The sequence below is a fragment of the Narcine bancroftii genome, chromosome 3 (assembly GCF_036971445.1).
Source record: "Narcine bancroftii isolate sNarBan1 chromosome 3, sNarBan1.hap1, whole genome shotgun sequence".
NCBI lineage: Eukaryota > Metazoa > Chordata > Chondrichthyes > Torpediniformes > Narcinidae > Narcine > Narcine bancroftii.
Genome location: NC_091471.1, coordinates 25,556,788 through 25,575,893, shown reverse-complemented (window position 1 = coordinate 25,575,893; position 19,106 = coordinate 25,556,788). Strand labels below are relative to the sequence as shown.

At 41.1% G+C, this 19,106-nt stretch overlaps 1 long non-coding RNA gene across 1 annotated transcript in view; it reads right to left on the bottom strand.

Moving 5' to 3' along the window:
* Positions 1-5,050: 5,050 nt before the first annotated feature.
* Positions 5,051-19,106, bottom strand: part of LOC138757018 (uncharacterized) — a 28,155-nt gene continuing 14,099 nt past the window's right edge. The window contains exons 2-3 of the long non-coding RNA XR_011353280.1: positions 6,351-6,462; positions 5,051-5,146 (exon numbers count right to left, since the gene is read on the bottom strand). This is a non-coding gene — a long non-coding RNA (uncharacterized lncRNA). The remainder of the gene's footprint in view (positions 5,147-6,350; positions 6,463-19,106) is intronic.

Below are 19,106 nucleotides of genomic sequence, written 5' to 3'. Positions count from 1 at the left end.
AACTATTTTGGGTGGTTGGGCTGTTGTCGATATGCATTGACCAAACTAATCAATCAAGAATATTATCTGATGCATTTCTATTTTTAATAAAGCCTGTTTGATCAACATGTATCAATTTAGGTAAATATTTGGCAAGTCGGTTTGCTAACACTTTTGCTATAATTTTGTAATCAACATTCAATAAAGAAATAGGTCTATACGAAGACACTTTCAACGGATCTCTATCTTTTATCAGGATTACAGTAATTAAAGCACTAGAGCAAGATTCTGGTAACTCATACTGTTCAGTCACGTTTTAATACCTCCTCAAACACAGAAGATAAATCTTCATGAAAGGTTTTATAAAATTCCACCGAGAATCCATCGTCGTCTGGTGACTTCCCATTTGGTGTCTCCAACATAGCCGCCTTAATCTTTAATTCTGTGAATGGAGCTTCCAGGTCCATAACATCCTCCTCTTCTAATGCTGGTAACGTTAACTTAGATAAATAAGAATCAATAGAACCACTATCCTGTTTCCCCTCAGAAGTATATAATTCTTTATAAAATGAATAAAACTGGTCATTAATTTCCTGAGATTTATAGGTAACTGTTGAATTCTTTTTTACAGCGTTAATAGTCCGTGAAACCTGTTCCATCTTTAACTGCCATGCAAGTACCTTATGTGCCCTCTCACCCAACTCACAATAATGCTGCTTAGATCAATTAATTAAACGTTCAAATTGATAAGTCTGCAACGTATTATAACACAATTTCAAATTAGCCAAAGCCACTTTTTTAAAATCTTCTGTCACTTCTTTCTGAAATTCCTTCTCCAATTCATCAATTTGCTTTTCTAATCAAAATTTTCTTTCATATACTGCTTCTTAACTTTAGCAGTATAACTAATAATTTGTCCTCTTAAGTAAGCTTTAAATGCATCCCATAACACAAAATGACTTACTAGTGAATTAACATTCTCAGTCAAAAACAAAGTAATCTGTTCTTTAACAAAGGCAACAAACTCTGTTTTTTTCAACAAAATTGTATTAATTCTCCATCTATAAGATGAACGTACCACTTATGAACTTACGCAAGAAAAAAATAATAAAGAATGATCTGATATAACCCGGCTTTTATATTTTAACATAAAATAAAAAAAATAACATAACAATTTACAGCACGGAAACAGGCCATTAGGCCCTTCTAGTCCGCACCGAACCAAACACCCCTCTCTAGTCCCACCTCCCTGCACAATGCCCATAACCCTCCATCTTCTTCTCATCCATATACCTGTCCAACCTTTTCTTAAATAATACAATTGACTCCGCCGCCACTATTTCTCCCGGAAGCTCATTCCACACGTCTACCACTCTCTGAGTAAAGAAGTTCCCCCTCATGTTACCTCTAAACCTCTGCCCCTTAATTCTTAACTCATGTCCTCTTGTTTTAATCTTTCCTCCTCTTAACGGAAATAGTCTATCCACATCCACTCTGTCTATCCCTTTCATAATCTTAAATACTTCTATCAAATCCCCTCTCAACCTTCTACGCTCCAAAGAATAAAGACCTAATCTGTCCAATCTCTCCCTATACTCTAGATGCTTAAACCCAGGTAACATTCTGGTAAACCTTCTCTGCACTCTCTCCACTCTGTTTATATCCTTCCTATAATTAGGCGACCAGTAATACCCTTCCTTGTAAATGTGCCAATACTAAAAAAAAACCTATTCTAGAAAATGAATCATGTTGAGACGAATATAAAGAGAAATCCTTCTCCATAGGATTGACCCTTCTCCAAATATCCATCAAATTTAAATCCTTATCAAGGCCCCAATTTGTATCGGCATCTTTGATTTCTTTATACTTTTTGGGGATCTATCCAGCAAAGGGTCCAAAACACAATTAAAATCTCCCCCAACTAAGATATTTTCATTAGCTTGATTTAACAACAAAAAAGCATCCGAAATAAAACATTCATCAACCACGTTAGGTACATAAACATTAAGCAAAGTCCAAGATTCAGCAAAAATTTTACAATTCACCTTTAAAACCCTTCCACATTTCCTTCCATAGTTTGCAATTCAAAAGGCAAATTCTTATGAATTAAAACTGCTACACCCCTTGCCTTAGAATTAAATGAAGAATAAAACACATGCCCAACCCATTCTCTCTTCAATTTCAAATGTTCTTTTTCAGTCAAATGTGTTTCTTGTAAAAAGGTAATGTCAGTTTTAATTTTCTTAATATAAGACAAAACTCGCTTTCGCTTAATCGGATTATTTAACCCCTGAACATTGAAAGTTGCAAATTTCAAATTAGACATCCTTATATTAACTTAAGATCACTATCCCTCCCCTAAATATTTTTAGAAAAAAATGTTTTTAAAATTTTTGATTATCCCCCCAAAAAAACTACCCAAAGTTAGTAACGCCCTAAAAAACTGGGTGTGGTTAACCCCACTAGTGGCAGATGACTATCAAAGATTTCAGTCCTATCCACTCTCCCCAGCCAGAAATATATTATTCACATCAACACAATCCAGTACTGTAAATATATTCATCCCAGTGACTCCAATCCCAAAGATTATTCCAGATCTTCAATGTCAATAGACTTTGTGTTAAAACTTTCTTTCCATTCTTTCCATTTTTCCCATTCTTCCCATTCCCATACCCATTTCCATTTCCATTTGCCTTCTTTTTAGGTGATGGTGGCGAAAGTCTTCTATGTCCTCACAAATCCAGTAATGAATTAGCAAAAATTAATGCATCATGGTCATTCTCAAAAAACTGAGATTGGAAATGACCATAAAAGACTTTTAACACAGCAGGGTATCGAAAAGCAAATTTGTAACCCTTCCGCCACAGCACTTCTTCAGCTGAATTAAATTCCCATCGTCGCCTAATAGTCTCCTGACTCAGATCTGCGTTAAAAAATACTCTGTTATTTTGAATTATCATTGGAGATTGACTTTGTCATGCCTTCTGACCCGCCAACCATAATATAATTTCTCTGTCCTGGTAGTTCAGACAACAAACTAAGACCGCCTGTGGCGGTTGTCCTGGTAACAGTTTCTTTTGTAATGCTCTATGTGCTCTCTCTAGTACTAAGCCTTCCAAAAAAAACTCCTTGCCCAAAACCTCGGGAATCCAATTCTTGAAAAATTTTATTGGATCAGACCCTTCAATGTCTTCTGGGAGACCTACAATTTTCACATTATTTCTCCGACTTTGATTTTCCAATGTATCAATTTTTTTTCAGTAAGTCTTTCTTCTGGATTCCTCAATCCACAAACGAATCTTCCACTTTCTCCATTTTTTCCTTATTACGTTCAAGTTGATTTTTACATTCAGGAAAAGCTGTTTCAATTTTTAAAAAAAATTCTTGCACTGTATCCACTGATTTAATACATCTACTAAGAATCTCTTTCACTTTTTATCTAATGGAGAGATATCTGCTGTAGCTTGGGTGCGGCACAGTTAAAGTAGCAGTTCGTGCAACATTGTTACAACGCCAGAGACGCAAGTTCGAATCCAGCGCTGTCTGTGAGGAGTATGGACGTTCTCCCCGTATCCACATGGGTTTCTTCCCACCCTTCAAAATGTACTGGGGTTGTGGTCATTTGGGTGTAATTGTCCAGCACAAGCTCATAGACCGAAAGAACCTGTCACTGTACTGCATATCTAAAATATATATATATATTTTTTTAAAGTATTTAAGATTCAGAGGTGCACCTTTTGAATTTGAAAATCTTTAAAATGTTCTCATGAGCACATCTTTAAGATTGTTACATTTTTTATTTTTGATAGACTGGTCTGGAAACTGTGAAGTCAAAAAGAGAGGTTTTGCCATTTTCTTTATTATGATATGTTTCCTATATTAACCTCATAAACCCCTTCATTTATTTTTAGATCTATTTACCTCACTTGTATTTTCCTGCTCCATGTGCTGTGAAAATGGTTTAAAATTAGAGTTGAAGTGAAGCATTACAAATCTACTAATGTGTTTTATATCTCACTCCCTCTCAGCCATTTCATCACCTGAGTTTTGTTTTGGTAACGGCAGTTCTGTTTCTGAGCATCATGATAAACGAAGAAGTAAAATGTTTAAGTTTTGATATGTTCTCTGAACATTAAATGCTATTCATAAATGCTGATTCTACTGAATAAAGCTTTTTATTTCAGATTCCCCACCCGAGAAAATATTAATATTCTCCGATTTCAGATTTATTGTCAGAGAACAATTCCCTTTTTCCTAAAATTTCCTACAATTCCTAAAATTCCTTTTTCCTGCAGACACGGCGAAATTACCACTAATTGATAGCAGAATAATAAACTCTACACAGAGTAAACATGCAAACAAATAACTGTAAACAGATAACGAATGTAAACAAACTGACTGTGCTGACCAGAAAGAATTAAAATAAGATAATCAATAACGTGAGATCCTTAAATGAGTCTTTGATTGAGTTTGTTGTTGAGGGGTCTGATGGTGACAGAGAAATCTGAAAGTGATCAATGGACTGTAGTATATCGTCGAAGCATTAAACCTACAGCTCACTTTCCAGAGACTTGTTAATTCATTCTGCCAGTGAATTGCACTTTTAAAGGACAGGTTCCTGAACCTGGTGGCATGAATCTTGTGGCACCTGCAGCAGGCGAGAACAGAGTGTATGGTGGGTGGTGGGGGATCCATATCTCGGATTTGCTTCCATTGTCAGTCAGAATAATTGGTTTATTCTCTCCTTTGTGATAACATTCACAATGTTTTGATGCCTTGTTAATAAATCAGATGTCTCTAGAATTTTAACGTGTAAAGGATTCCAATTTTGTGCTCTTACACTCCTGACAGACATAGATATAGAATATAGAAGGTTGTGGGTGTGAGGTAGGGAACATTGGATTGTGGGTTGAAGGGCCTGTACTGTGCTGTCATGTTCTATGTTCTATTTAACATTTTTAGAATTAAAATGATTTAAACAGTCCTTTTGGAATTTGAACAGTATGAAGCCACCAAAATCAATTGTTATTAATACCTATTTATTTATTAATAACCATCTACATCATGTTCTTTATGGCTGCTGTTTTGATTAATAGCCAATGGTATTTATCAAAGGGACGTATTCTTCCGTGGAAAACAATCCAGATATTTCCTCCTGCTGCTTGATCTGTGTTGGCAAAATAAAGGTTTTACTACTTGTGAATTGCTTTGGGAATGGAAACCTAGCCCTTTCATGATGAGCCAGGTTTCTGAGAGCATTAGAATCATCAACCCAAGGCAGTCTCAGGAGATTAATATCATTAACCACATAGACCATACAGATAGTGGCAAGGAAAGCAAACTTATTAAGGAATCAGTCCATTGTGTGATAATAATCAAATGTCTATAAACCTGCTGGGCTATTGAACCAGTGCAACTGGCCTGCAATACGTTGTTATTGCAGCTTGGATTTATTAAAGAATCAACATTTTGGGAACAAAGTGAGAGGGGAACCTTGCAGGTTTTGCTGATAAGTATAGTGGGGGTGTTGAAATTTACAAGACTATGCTTGAAACTGAGGGAGCTTTGCTCAGTACTTCACATAAAGGATTTGTTTTTAAAAAATAATACATCCTGCATTTATCTGGACAAATTATCTAGTTTTTATGAGAATAAGACATTGGATTTCACCAATAGGTCTGTTTCTCATATTCTTTAACTTGACTCTGTTTTGCAGCGACCCAGGTTTGAATCTGGCGCTGTCTGTAAGGAGTGTGTACATTCTCCCCATGTCTGGCGCAGTTTCCTCTGGGTGCTGCAGTTTCGTCCCACCCTCCAAAAATGTAGGGTGTTTGCAGTTTAATTGGTGGATTACGAAACAAGCTGCTGGAGGAGGTGATTGAGGCAGGTAAAATTGCAATGTTTAAGAAAATCATCGGATTTATACGTGGATAGGATAGAGCAGCCATTCTCAATCTTTTTTTTTGATGCACCCTGCTTTGGACCCTGCTCAGTGTTTGGTTGGTTTCTTCCCTACTTCTTTCCTACCAACTACAGAAAAAACAAAAAATATTTTATGATTTTGGTCTGTGCTTCCCCCCCCCCCCCACCCTCCCGTAAATGTAGACAGGTGGGACTAGTACCATCACTGAATGACTGTTCCCATGCAGTATTTCTTCACCTCTATCTGCTTCCACTCTTTACATCACTTCTTTACCTACTCTCATTCTAACTGTCCCCCCAACCCCCTACTTGTTCTTCCACCCACCTTCTATCCAATACCCTATCATCTCAGCCCCTCCCCAGCTGCACCACCCCCCCCTTGATAAACTTGATATCATCCCTTCCTACGTAGACACAATAAAGGGTCCCAACCCAATATGCTGACTGACCCATTTCTTCCCATGGATGTTGCCCGACTCACTGAGCCCCTCCAGCTTCTCATTGTTTACTCAATATAAAAGGGGTGTTCAGATCCAATCAGTCCATTTCCTTTTTAGAGCCCTGTTGAAACAGGTAAAGAAGAGTGAGATGAATCCAGGTTGTGTTGTGACAGGGTCAGTAAAGCTTGAAGATATGGCCTTTGTCACAATGTAATAAACTATTTCTGTGGCCAGTCATCTAACCTCACTTTAGACATCAAACACAATGGGGAATAGCAACATTAGTCACAGGTCTACAAAAGGCAGTCATTCTTTCACACAAACAGTTTCTTTTTCATGAGAAGCAAGAATGAATGCAGGTCAATTAGTCAAGAGCAATGGTACAAGCTCAAAAATCTCTGAACTGTTTACATATTAATTGCAGAGGTGACTGAATTGTGAATGATGAGAGATTTGCATACATCTGGGCCAGGGGTTCTTTAATATTCCTGCCAGTTAATATACTGCAGCAGGCATGCACTAAAGGTTAAAGAATGTCAAAAGCCAAGCAGCAAATCAGAGTTGCTTTCTATTAGCAGAATAATCTGTGACAAAAAAGGATGTTCTTCTATTTGCATGAATTTCTGACGGAGAAAACTGAAGATGATTAATGGATTGTAGTACATCGTCGAAGCATTAAATCTACAGCTCACTTTCCAGCGACTTGTTCATTCATTCTGCCAGTGAATTGCACTTTTAAAGGACAGGAAGTGTGTGCCATTAGATAATTAACACTGGACAACAAAGATTTTGCTTTCTGAATACTTTCTGGAAAATGAATAGCCTGAATATGCCTGAGGTTGTCTCATCTCAGAAGCTCAGCAGGCTCAGGCCTGGTCAGTACTTGAAGGGGAACATCAGGTGCTGTAGGTTTCTGTGAGTGGCTCTGGACATGTAGTGACTCTCTGTCTGCCTTACGGTAGACAAAAGTTAAAGAATTTCATGTATATTACATTCTAAAGGTAGTATTATGTGACAATAATGGAACCTTTACCTTTTGGGTGTATTTTATGGATATAGTTTGCTGATCATGAAAATCACCTTAAAACTTTTGTATCATGTTACTTTTTTTAGATATAACATATGTTTGTGACTTCCTGTCATATTTTTAACATGCTTCAGGTCTACAAAACAATAAAAAACTTGGACTTATTCCTTGCTGATCTTGGTGCAGTCAGTGACGGACACAGTGAAAGGTTTCCCCAGGACATTGTGGGCTAGGGTACATACTCTGGGCACCACTTGCAGGGGGGCAGCACTGTCCTCACCTTGCCCGCCCAATATCCGAGTCCCTGGCCCAAAAATGAATCTCCATCCCAGGAGTGCAGTGCTGCCGGGGATCACTTGAGCGCTGCTCTGGCACCTCACCACGCTGCTCCAGGGTTGCTTCGGGGCTGCTCCAACACCTCATTCAATGCGGTATCAATGGGCAAAATGGCTGTCTTCCTTATTCACAATCCCCCATGCAGCTGGAACTGTTCTGCCAGTGCTAGCACCAGGAAAACGCAGAGTGGTTCCAGCTATGTGGGGGATTATGGGTAAGGAAGGTGGCCATTTTATTCATTGATCCCACATTGAGTGAGGTGTTAAAGCAGCCCCAAAGTGGCCCAATTTGATGCTAGCCCTGAGTGGCCTGCTGAGGTGCCAGAGCAACACTCCGGTGAGCTCCAGCAGGTCTGCACCCAGGGCTGGCACTACCATTAGGGGAAGCAGACCTCAGAGAGGTGTTCACGGGAAAACCCTTTGTGTTATCTGTGGCCTGCAGTGGACTCTTGCAAAACAAAAGGAGAGTCAGAGTTTTCATTGAAATAAGCGGGGAATTGCAGCAGTGAGAATTCAAGAGTTCACCTCAATCATCCATGTTCATTTTCTGTTCCTCACTGAAGCCAGACAGAGTTATTCTGGGATGAGAAAGGAAGTTCAGCTACAGGCTGCCCTTTTTGACCCCACAGTTTGGTGAAGGAGGGGCAGCATTCAGGCACTACCAGTGTAATGGGAGTTAACAGCAATGTGCTTGCAGAACTCTGGACAGCGCGGTCCTGTGCCTGGCTCTGAAGTGGCTGCATGTCAATATACTGTATATTCAACGTGCTGGTTTCTTGAACAAAGCAAATTAATCTAATTGCATGGCAGGTGCAGAAGCTTTAAGTAGGGGGGGGGGGAGGGAGGGATAGAGCGAAAGTTACTGCTTCTCCCCATTAAAAACCTTTTGCCCTCCCATTTCTCACCCTGTTACAATGAACTTAACTGTGAGGAATGGTGCTGATTCAGGGAACAGGAATTCATGACCTCTGAGCAGGTGCCCAATACACATGTGGCCGATCTTCAAATCTAGCCCAACTGTGTATGAAATACGCTAAACTGTCAGCTTAATGTGTGCTTTTTTAACGGGGTGGGGAGGCAATTTCAGTGCTTGCCATAGGGGCTATTTTACCTAGATGCCCCATTGATTGCGACCATGGAAAAGCGATATCGGGGCAACTGGAATCCATCAATGCTGGCTAACTATTATTGGAGTCTGACATGAGAGGCATCAGATGCTGAGTACAATTGAAAATCAGCTGCAAAATATTTTTATGTCTGTTGAACTAATGCAATTTGTCAACATCATTATGCAATTAACATGCTAAATTCAATGAAAGTTCATTTAATGTTTCTCCAACTTCCTACATGATTCAACACATCAAATTATCTTTGTGTTCAACAAAGTTGTCTATCATAATCCCCATTTTTCTTTCAGGAATCAAACCTTTTGAAAAAAATTGTTGTCCAGTGGAAGAGGCATCTGGACACAAATGTAGAATATTACATATGAGAGACAAAAAAGAAAAAAAAAAGTACTAAACTGATGATCTGAAATATACTCTCTGATTACGATAATCTATTTATCACAGTTTATGCATTTTTATTTTAACATAGACATAGAAGATAGGAGCAGGAGTAGGTCATTCGACCCTTCGAGCCTGCTCCGCCATTCAACGAGATCATGGCTGATCTTAACGTTCAGTACCCCGTCCCCGCCATTCAACGAGATCATGGCTGATCTTAACGTTCAGTACCCCGTCCCCGCCTTCTCTCCGTAACCTTTAATACCCTTATACTGAAGAAATAGATCTAATTCCCTCTTAAATATATTTAATGAACCTGCCTCTACTGCCCTCTGTGGCAATGAATTCCACAGATTCACCACCCTCTGGGTATAGACATTCCTCCTCATCTCGGTCCTAAATGGTTTGCCTATTATCCTCAAACCATGGCCCCGGGTTCTGGATTTTCCCATCCTTGGAAACATCCCATCTGCATCCATTCTGTCCAGTCCTGCCAGAATTTTATATGTCTCTATGAGATCCCCTCTCAATCTTCTAAACTCCAGGGAGTACAATCCCAATTTGCGCAATCTTTCCTCATAAGTCATTCCTGCCATTCCAGGTATCAGCCTGGTGAATCGCCTCTGCACTCCCTCCATTGCAAGAACATCCTTCCTTAGATAAGGTGACCAAAACTGCACACAATACTCCAGGTGGGGTCTCACCAAGGCCTTGTACAGCTGCAGTAAGGTATCTTTGTTCCTATACTCAAACCCTCTTGATATGAAGGCCAACATACCATTTGCCTTTTTAACCGCCTGCTGTACCTGCATGCTCGCCTTCAGAGACTGATGTACAAGTACCCCTAGGTCTCTCTGCACTTCCCCATCTCTTAATCTATTGCCATTCAAATAGTAATCTGTCCTCCAGAAACAAAAGTGGATAACCTCACATTTATCCACATTGTAGTGCATTTGCCATGTTTCTGCCCAGTCCCTCAATTTATCCAAATCACACTGGAGCTTCCTGACCCCCTCTTCCGTGCACACAACCCCTCCTAGCTTAGTGTCATCTGCAAATTTGGAGATATTACATCCAATCCCCTCATCCAGATCATTAATGTAAATTGTGAACAGCTGGGGTCCCAGTACAGATCCCTGTGGCACCCCACTGGTCACCGCCTGCCACTCAGAAAATGAGCCATTTATCCCAACTCTCTGTCTTCTACCTGCCAGCCAGTTCTCAATCCACATCAATACTTTGCCCCGAATCCCATGAGCCTTGATTTTGGAAGCCAGTCGTTTATGCGGGACCTTATTGAAGGCCTTTTGGAAGTCCAGGTACACCACATCCACTGGCTCTCCCCCATCTATTTTACCTGTCACCATCTCAAAGAATTCCAATAGATTTGTCAAGCACGATTTACCTTTTGTAAATCCATGTTAACTCCGTCCGATCTCTTCTCTGCTAGTCATATGCTCCGCTATTACATCCTTAATAATGGATTCCATCATTTTGCTCACTACTGATGTAAGGCTCACCAGCCTATAATTCCCTGCTTTTTCTCTACCCCCCCCCCCCCTTTTTAAATAGTGGGGTAACATTAGCTACCCTCCAATCCATGGGTACTGATCCTGAGTCTATCGAGTTCTGGAAAATAATTCTTAAAGCATCTGCTATCTGAATGGCCACTTCTTTAAGTACCCTAGGATGTAGATTATCAGGCCCTTGGGATTTATCTGCCTTCAATCCCATCAATTTCCCCAAGACCACGTTTAGACAGTCAGCTCGATAACTGGCACTTCTATCCCATGAGCCTCAGTCACCCAAATATCCCAATCTTACCTCCAATCCCCATACATTTTGAAGAGTTGGAGGAAACTGGAGCACCTGGAGGAAACTCAACCAACAAAGGGAGAACGTACAAACTCCTTTCGTACGTCGCTGGATTTGAATCTGGGTCGATGGTACTGTAACAGTGCAACTCTAACTGTGCTGCCCACAGTTATGCTGTTCTACTTGCACAAATATTTAAACAATCTGCATTGCTTGCATGGTGGGAACACTGACTGAGATTTTGCTGTTAATTGAGCTTAAAATCTAATGTTAGTGATATATTTTGTGCAAGCAATTTATGAAGGGAAGCTTCTAAATTATAAGCTCATTCTTTTTGGTGTGATGTAAAGAAGCAGAGGGATCTGGAAATTCAGACATATAATTCCCTGAAAGTGGCATCACAGGTGGATAGTGTTGTAAAGAGAGCTTTTGGCAAATTAACCTTCATAAATCAAAGTACTGAGTACAGGAGTTGGGATGATATTTTAAAGTTGTACAAGACATTAGTGAGGCCAAATCTGGTGTATTGTGTGCAGTTTTAGTCACCTAACTACAGGAAAGATATCAATAAAATGGAAAGAGAGCAGAGAAGATTTACTCGGATGCTGCCTGGACTTCAGGAACTGAGTTACAGGGAAAGATTAAACCGGTTAGGACTTTATTTGCTGGAGTGTAGCAGAATGAGGGGAGATTTGATAGAGTTATCTAAAATTATGAGGGGGATTGACAGAGTAAATGTAAATAGGCTTTTTCCACCAAGGGTAGGTGAGATACAAACCAGAGGACATGGGTTAAGAGTGAAAGGGTAAAAAAAAAATTAGGGGGTACATGAGGGGGAACTTCTTCATACAGAGAGTGGTGGAATGAACTTTCAGCTGAAGTAGTGAATGCAAGATCAATTTTAACATTTAAGAGGAATTTGAATACGTACATGGATGGGAGAGGTATGGAGGGCTATGGACTGGGTGCAGGTCAGTAGGACTAGGCAAAAAAAAGTGGTTTGGCACAGACTAGAAGGGCCAAAGAGGCCTGTTTCTGTGCTGCAGTGTTCTATGGAAACAAACTTCGCACAACCTGCCTCTTAATCACAGTGACAGAAAAGGTTTTAGTCAAATAGGGATGGGATGTGATTTTGTTCAGGTTTTGAGAACAACTAAATCCCAGCCCATCTCAGGTCATTTAAACTGGTCTATCATTATAAATGAATGACTCCAGTAGCAAATGATAGGTCATGAGAAGACACAGATACATGGTGAGAATGAGAGGGAAGATGAAAAGTTTAGTTATAATGCAGTCTGTTGTCATATCTGGAACATAGGTGTTGAAAGCAGATTTTCCAAAGGATTTGAGGGGGATAAGGGAAAAATGGTGATTAAAGGCAGGACTAGCAGGTATAAGGAACTTTGGTTTTTTGAGAGATATCAAAAAAACCTGATTAAGAAGGTAAATGGAGGTGCATAACAGGTAGAGGCAGCAAGGAACAAATTAGGTATTTGAGGAGTATAAGAAATAACAGAAAAGAGTGAAGAAGGAAAAAGCCACAACATTTCTCTGGCAGTCAAGCTGAAGGAAAATCCCAAGGACAGATACATTAAAAGCAAAGGGGTAGCAAGCGACACAACTGTCCTCTTGAAAATCAAAGTGATCATTTATGTTTGGAACAAAAAGTCATGGGGGGAAATCATCAATAGAATCTTTACGTCTCTATTTACTTGAGAAATGGACAAGACAAAACAGCAGTGAGGTCATGGACCCTCTGCATTAGACAGGAAGAGGTGCTTGCTGTCTTAAGGTACAGTGATTTCCATAATGTTTGAGACAAAGACACTTTTTTCCTTTATTTGCTGTGGTGCACTGTTAGCCAGAATCAGACACACACAAAGATAAATACTGTACAACAGGCTTTAATCCACAAAGACTTCCACAGAGCCAGGCTGGCTGTGGCTGCAGCAACTCTTAGTGAGGCCTCGGGAGGCCGGCACAGCTTATATCCTGGAGGGTGATTGACACCCTGGGTTTTGATCCATTCAGGCCGACTGACAGCCGGCCAGGTGTAGACCTGTCCCCTTACACTCCTGCAGGTACAGAGGTTGCCCCCTGCAGTAGGCCGGTGGTGGACCACCACATTTGCCTCTGTGCTCTTCTGTTTTAAATTTGTCATCAAACAATTCATATTTGATTAAAGTGCATGTTACAGATTTTATTTAAGGTTATTTTGTACATTTTGGTTTGAGCATGTAGAAATGGCATTACTTTTTATACATAATCCCCTCATTTCAGGCACCATAATATTTGGGACACAGCAATGGTATGTATTTTAAAGTAGTTGCATTTAGTTCTTTGTTACATTCCCCTTGCAAACAATGAGTGTTTTGAAGTCTGTGATTCATAGACATCATCAGGTGCTGAATATCTTCCCTAGTGATGCTCTGCCAGGCCTCGACTGCAGCCATCTTCAGTTCCTGCTTGTTTCAGGGGCCTTTCCCCTGAAGTTTTCTCTTCAGCAAAGTAAGGCTTGCTCAGTTGGATTTAGACTGGGTGACTGATTTAGCCATTCAAGAATTTTTCCAGTTTTAGTTTGAAAAATCCTTTGTTTGGGATCAATGTCTTGCTTGAGGATGAAGCACCATTCAATGAGTTTGGAGGTATTTGCTCGAACTTGAGCAGATGAGTTGTTTCTATACACCTCAAAATTAATTTTGCTAGAAGAATCAGCAGTTTGATCATCAGTGAAGATAAATGCGCCAGAACCTGTGGAAGCCATAAAACCCCAACCCCACCTCCACATTTTACGGATGAGGAGGAATGCTTTGGATCTAGGGCAGTTCCTTTACTCCTCCACATTTGGCTCTTGCCATCACTCTGATACAGGTTAATCTTGGTCTCATCTGTCCACAAGACCTTTTTCCAGAATACAGCAGGCTCTTCTAAATACTCTTGGCAAACTGTAATCTGGCCATCCTTTCTGTGGCAAACTAGTGGTTTGCATTTTGCAGTGTAGCCTCTGTATTTCTGTTCATGAAGTCTTCTGCGGACAGTAGTCATCGACACATCCACACCTGCTTCCTTAAGAGTGTTTCTGATCAGTTGGACAAATGTTTATGGATTCATTAGGACGAGAATTCTTCTGTCACCACCAGTGGAAGTCAACCTTGGCCTACCAGTCCCTTTGCGATTACTAAGCACTTTGATTTTGGTAATCCTGAGGTTTGGGTGATGTATCTTACTGTTTTATTCTTATTTTTCAGCGTCATTATGGTTTCTTTGACTTTCATTGGCACAACTCTGGTCTTCATGTTGAAAAATGGCAACTACAGACTCCAAAGATGATCAAAAACTAAGAAGCAAGCCTAGATCTCTTACACCTGCACCAATGATGCAATTAAACATAGCTGAGTGATCACAAATACCTGTGAAGTCACATATCCCAAACATTATGGTGCTAGGTATAAAAAATGCTGTAATTTCTACATGGTCAAACCAAAATGTCTACAAATAACTTTGAATAAAATCTGGAATGTGCACTTTTATCACAACATGTAAGTTGTTTATTAAAAATTTGAAACTGTGGAGCATAAAGAGTGTCTTTGTCCCCAATATTATTGATGCTCTGTATATAAGGGTGGGTCAGAGTGATGGCAAGAGCCAAGTAAGGAAGCAAAAAGGAATTGCCCAAGATCCAAAGCATACCACCTCATCTCTGAAATGTGGTGTGAGGTGCCGTGGCCTGGGCAGCACGTATGGCTGCCTGACCACAAATCTCCTCGGACCTTGAAGGAGGCTTGTGCAAAATTTGCACAGGCCCAGGCAGAGGCATTTAAAATATCCTTCCCTATGGCTGACGTGCCGGAGAATTGAAGAATTGGAGCAAATTTGTTCCATTATTTAAGAAAGGATCTAAGAATAATCCAAGAAGTTAAAGGATAGTGAGCATGAGATCAGTAGTGGGAACGTACTGATTAGGGGATAGTCAACATGGCTTTCTGCATGGTCGACTGCATTTCAGAATTAGCATCAAAATTTTTCATCACGAACATGTCTCACAAAATTTGTTGTTTTGTGGCAATATTACAGATGCAGAATTGCTATAAATTACACATGAAATAAAGAATTGGTGCAAAAGAAGAGAAAATAAAGTGAGGTGATGTCTGTGGTTCATTGTCCATTCAGAGATCTGATGGCAGAGGGGAAGAAGCTGTTTTTGTATTTCAGGCTCCCGTACCTCCTTCCCGATGGTAGAAGTGAGAAGAGGGCTTGAGAATATAGCTGCTTTCTTGAGATACTGCCTCTTGTAAGTGTCCTTAATGGAGTGAACTGATGACCTTGATGGTGCTGGCCGAGTTCACAACTCTCTGTCATCTTTTCCTGTCCTGTTCTCCATACCAGTGATATAACCAGTCAGAATGCCCTCCACAATATACCTGTAGAAATTTGCAATTCTTTCATGACGTATCAGATCTCCTCAAATTCCTCAGGAAGTATAGCCACTGGCGAGCCTGTATCGTGATTGCATTGACATGGAGGCTCCAGGTTTAACCAATCTCAAAGAGATTTTTGAGGAGGTTACCAGGAAAATTGATGAAGGAAAGGCAATGGATGTTGTCTGCATGGACTTTCATAAACAGTGGTCTACCACAGGCAGAGTCAGGATCATTCAGGGGGATGGTGAAGGCTGGGTGGGGGTGAGGCCGTCTGAGTCAATCAAGGGGCTGGGGGGGGGAAAGTAGAGGTAAGGAGAGTCGGGGTCGATTAAGGAGTTGGTGGGGGCAAGGCAGAGTCAGGGTCAAACAAGGGGCTGGTGAGAGTAGGGTGGGTGAGGCAGAGTTGGAGACAATCAAGGAGTTGGCAGCCACCTGCAGATGCAACTCCAAATGGGAAACTCTGCTCTTTTGCCTGTCTTACTTATCTTTAACCTTGTGTGACAGAAATTATATTAAGAAGCAGAAATTATGGTCATTTGCATGACTTTCAAAGCAAAATGAGCAACGATGCGATGTTCAGCTCCTTGCTCTAGTTAACTAACTCAAATACTTACCTGCACACTGTTGGCACAGTCGGTGTGAGGAGTCGCATAGTGAGTTTGAATGGTACAAGAACATGATACTCAAGGGAATTTAACGCCACAGAGTGATAAACAACTCCAGTGACTGGACATTGGAGTGCAATATATTTTACCATTTGAAACTCTTTTCAAAGGGAAATTCCTCACCATGCACTTTGATCACACAGTTTACTGGCATGGTGCCAAGATAACAAACCACTTTCTCAATGCCAGTCAGACAAAGGAGTTGACAGTCGATGTAAGGTGGGGGAAAGTTGAGCCGACACCTCTGTCCTTGTCAAAGGTCCAGAAGGAGAGACAATAGACCAGGGGTGGCCAACCTTTGAATTTTTTAATGTAGAACATACAGGACACGTGGGCCGAAATGGCTTGCATGTCCAAATCAACCCCTGGTATTGACAGCTTCAGGTTTTTAGGAATAAACATTTTCAGCCACCTGACTGGGACCAAGCATTTTTGGTGCGACATCCAAGAAAGCACAGCCATGCTTCGACTTTCTTCAAAGACTCAGGGTGATTGGCAGGCCCCCCCTCATCCCTCATAAACTTCTACAGGTGCACCATCACAGCATGTCTGGGAGCTTCTCTCTTCAGGATCAGACGGAGCTGCAGAAGGTGGTAAATGCAGCTCAGAGCATAACACAAAACTTCCTCCCTTCCATCAGGTTATTTTGTTCCTCTCGCTACCAAGAAAGAGCATCCAACAAACGTGAACTCTTCTCCAATTTCAGATTTATTGTCAGAGTACATTCACAGCTTCACATACAACCCTGAGATTCCTTTTCCTGTGGGACAGGCAGAATTATCATTTATTGGTCATGCAAAAAAAAACTGTACACAATGTACACATGTGAACAAATAAACAAATGTAAACAACTGACTGTGGAATACAGAAGAGAAAAAAATAAAGTGCCAAAGTAAGAGTCCTTAAATGAGTCCCTGATTTTGTTGTCGAGGAGTCTGATGGTGGAGGGGTAGCAGCTGTTCCTGAACCCTGATGGTGCAAGTCTTGTGGCACCTGTACTTCTTTTCTGATGGCAGCAGCGAGAACAGAGCATGTGCAGGGTTGTAAAGATCCTTGATGATTCCTCTGATGGCAGTGTTCCCCATAGATATTCTCAATGGTGGGAAGGGGTTTTCCTGTGATGTCCTGGACTATGTTCATTAACTTCTGCTGGGATTTACGCTCAAAGATATTGGTGTCCCCATACCAGACCATGATGCAGCCGGTCAGCATACTTTCCACCACACGTCGGTAGAAATTTGCCAGGGTTTCTGGTTCATAACAAACCTCGGCAAACTCCTGAGGAAGTAGAGGCAGTGACGTGCTTTCTTCACAATGCCATTAGTATGTTGGGTCCAGGAAAGATTCTCTGAGATAGTGACTCCCAAGAAATTAAATTTGCTCATCCTCTCCACTTCTGATCCCCAATGATTATTGGATCGAACATACCTGGTTTTTCCTTCGTGAAGTCAACAAATTAGCTCCTTAGTTTTGGTGACATTGAGTGTGAGGTATTTGTGGGTGAACCGTTCAGCCAAGTTTTCAATCTCCCTGATCCATCGCCTCTTTTTATACAACCCACCACCATGGTATTGTCAGCAAGTTTGTAAATTGCATTGTTGTTGTACCAAGCCACATAGTCATAAGTGTAAAGTGAGGAGAGCAGGGGGCTAAAAACACAGCCCTGTGGTGCTCCACTACTGATGGAGATGGTGGAGGAGAAGTTCTTACCAATTCTCACTGATTGTGGTCTGGAGGTGAGGAAATCCTTGATCCAATTACACGATGGGGTGTTGACTCCCAGTTCTTGGAGTTTGCTGATCAGTTGTGAGGGGATGATGGAATTAAATGCAGAACTGTAATCGACAAAGAGTATCCTGCTATATTCATCTTTGCTGTCCAGGTGTTCCAGGGCTTTGTGTAGAACCAATGAGATAGCATCAGCCATAGACCTGTTGCTACAATAGGCAAATTGGAACGGATCCATGTTGCCACTCAGACAAGGAACTGATACATTTCACCACCATCCTTTCAAACACTTCATCACTGTTGATGTGAGTGCCACTGGTTGATATTTATTTAGGGAGGTTTCCACATTCATCTTGGGCAATGGTATCATTGATGCCTGTTGAAATAAGGTGGGTACAATGCCCTGATGGAGTGAGATGTTGAATACATTGGTAGGTTGGTCAGCGCAGTTTTAATACTCAGCTGGGAACTCCGTCTGGACCAATGCTTTCCTCAGATTCACTCTCCTGAAGGCACCCCATGTCTTCCTTCAATACAAAGAGAGAGGAGACATGAGGGTGCCCAGTGACAATAGACAATAGGTGCTGGAGTAGGCCAATTGGCCCTTCGAGCCAGCACCGCCATTTATAGGATCATGGCTGATCTTTCCCTTTCAATAACCAATCCCAGCCTTATTCCCGTAATCCTTAACTCCCCTGCCCACAAGAGCCTTATCCAACTCTCTCTTAAATCTATCCAATGAATCTGCCCCCACTACCCTCTGTGGCAATGCATTCCACAGACCCACAACTCTCTGGGTAAAAAAGTTTCTCCTCATTTCTGTCTTAAATGGCCTTCCCTGTATTCTTAAACTATGCCCTCTAGTCCTAGTCTCACCCATCACTGGTAACATGTGCTCTGATTTCACCCTGTCAAGCCCTTTGATAATTCTAAATACCTCAATCATGTCTCCCCTCATCCTTCTAAACTCCATCGCATATAATCCAAGTCTTTCTAATCTATCCACAAATGACAGTCCTGCCATCCCGGGAACTAACCTTGTAAACCTGTGCTGCACTCCCTCTATAGCAAGTATGTCCTTTCTTAAATATGGGGACCAGAACTGGGTGCAGTACTCCAGGTGAGGTCTCACCAGGGCCCTGTACAACTGCAGGAGGGCTTCTCTACTCCTATACCCCAATCCCCTCTTTACGAAAGCCAACATACCATTCACCTTCTTCACCGCTTGCTGAACCTGCTCGCTAGATTTCAATGACTGGTAAACAAGTA